Raw genomic sequence first — 2,500 nt, 5'->3', positions numbered from 1 at the left:
CTGTTAGATAAAGCGGATAAACTCTTGAAATGAACCTCACTTTATACAGTGTCATCTTCTCGGTAATTCTCATCACTTAACGTCGCTACTATTATCATCATTTTCATTCCATGACTTTTTTTTCTGAACAATTAGCGCCATATTCAGGCAAACTTTCATCGCTTTCTGCAGAAATCTCATTCGAAGTACATGAAAAAGATTGTTGAACTGAGCACAGGCAGCCCAAGCTCAAAATGTTAGGAGTTCAGTGTAACGTGACATATGCCATATTACATAACTACGCGAAACGTGACTCCCGCCTTACAGCATATGGAGGTATTGTGTTACAACGGTTTGAATTTGTAAAGGTTTGTATGGGAAGGCAACGGCTTTGCTGGAAAAGTCAATTATTCTTATATTTTGTGAATAAAATCTACTTACCCTGTTGCCGTGTTGTATTCTTTGTTGTTTGCCAGCTTCGCAAGCCGATCTAACGCGATTTCGGCGACTTATCGTTTTGTGGGTTTCCACTGCTAAAAGAAAGACTTTCTTTTAGCAGTGGAAACCCACAAAACGATAAGTCGCCGAAATCGCGTTAGATCGGCTTGCGAAGCTGGCAAACAACAAAGAATACAACACGGCAACAGGGTAAGTAGATTTTATTCACAAAATATAAGAATAATTGACTTTTCCAGCAAAGCCGTTGCCTTCCCATACAAACCTTTACAAATTCAAACCGTTGTAACACAATACCTCCATATGCTGTAAGGCGGGAGTCACGTTTCGCGTAGTTATGTAATATGGCATATGTCACGTTACACTGAACTCCTAACATTTTGAGCTTGGGCTGCCTGTGAACTGAGTAACATTTCAAGAAATGTATGCACGTGCACGGAACGCCATGTTTAAGGAGGCTCGAAATAGTTTCACCTTTTTTCAAACAAATAAACATGTTCTGTTTTTAGATACAGTTAGGGTAATTATATCAAGACAAAAATTGGCCAGGGTATTAAGTACCTATCATAGATTTCTCACATCACATTTCTCCCTCAAAAATAACGTTACCATGGCAACGATATAAGGCATTTCTTTGAGCTTTAAAATCAAGATATATTGTCTTTTTTGAAAAAACGGAACGGTGAAATCTTCCCATTCCGTGTTACCAGATAATGTCAGAAATAATCTCTAAAATATCTTAAATTCAACAAAATCTGTAGTTCAGAAAAATAAGTTTTTTTGCAATCAATCAATGTGTCGCTAATTTTTTTTTTTTCACCTAGAGTTTTTTTAAATTTGAAAGACAAACGTTTTAAGTTAATCTAGGCTAACATGCAACCGCCTCAAGCAGAGATATAAGAGAATAAAGTTGCAAAATCAGGAAAAATGAGGAAGTTACAAGATCGGCATTTACGCATGCGTCACCCTCTCATTCGAGTGCACGTGCGAGTGAAGCTACAGGCCAACACAAACGGATTTAATTGACCATTAAACCGTGTGTGTACAATTTTTGTTGTTTTTGTGAATAGGAGATGTCTATTTATATTCCATATGTATAGGAATGAGAGGAAAGGTGAACGAAATTAGAGATTATTTGTTTATCTCTGGTGACCCACTTTGAATTGTGAGCTGACGGGAGCAGCTTACGCGCGCGCACGCTCAGCTGAAAACCCTTTCGAGCCTCCTTAACATGAATTATGAAGGAGGCGTCGTAGGGGGCAAAATATGAAAAACACTGCTGTGTAAGGAATCACAAAATGTTTTGGTCGGTGGACTTGACTGTGCTCCCCATTCCCTTCTCAAAGAAATCGTACCTGAACAATAGCGTTGTAGATGAAACATAAGACTTGAGGACATATGTACACGTCCTTGGTTGCTGAGTGATGTGCAAGGACGTATATATACGTCCTTGGCACTCAAAGGGTTACTATAAACCTTTCTATCCTCGCTACGACAAGCAAATTTCAAAAGAAATGTTTGTTTCAAAAGTGAGGGCAGTACATGTAATAATAATAATAATAAATAGATTTATATAGCGCCATATCCTAACTGCTCTATGGCGCTTTACAATACTGTATTAAAAAGATAATGACTACATTAATTACAAATACATTAAAAGATAATTAAGACAAAAATCACATGAAATCACAAAATATTTGAAAAAAAAGCTTTTTTGAAAAGGTAAGTCTTCAGACATTTCTTAAAAGTAGCTAAAGAAAAACCAGGCTGTCTCATATGAATGGGCAGAGCATTCCACAACCGTGGGGCAGCCACTGCGAAAGCTCTGTCACCATAAGACTTTTGAATAGACCTTGGGACAACCAGAAGAGACTGATTGGATGACCTGAGACTACGACTGGGGATATATGGTGTTAGCAAATCACTAATATAAGAAGGGGCTAAATTATTCAGAGATTTAAAAACCAACAACAAGATCTTAAAAACAATGCGATGCTCCACTGGTAACCAATGGAGCTCAGAAAGTAATGGTAAAGTATGACCAAATTTAGGATAACGCTTAACA

General features: G+C 37.6%; 1 protein-coding gene across 1 annotated transcript in view; it reads left to right on the top strand.

Moving 5' to 3' along the window:
• The window catches only part of LOC138006838 (nicotinamide/nicotinic acid mononucleotide adenylyltransferase 1-like), a 19,360-nt gene that overhangs the window by 7,075 nt on the left and 9,785 nt on the right, over positions 1-2,500 (top strand). The window lies entirely within an intron of this gene.

Source organism: Montipora foliosa, chromosome 6 (assembly GCF_036669935.1).
Source record: "Montipora foliosa isolate CH-2021 chromosome 6, ASM3666993v2, whole genome shotgun sequence".
NCBI classification, from domain to species: Eukaryota; Metazoa; Cnidaria; class Anthozoa; order Scleractinia; family Acroporidae; genus Montipora; species Montipora foliosa.
The sequence above is the reverse complement of the archived record's forward strand: the minus strand, read 5'-3'. Positions and strand labels throughout refer to the sequence as shown.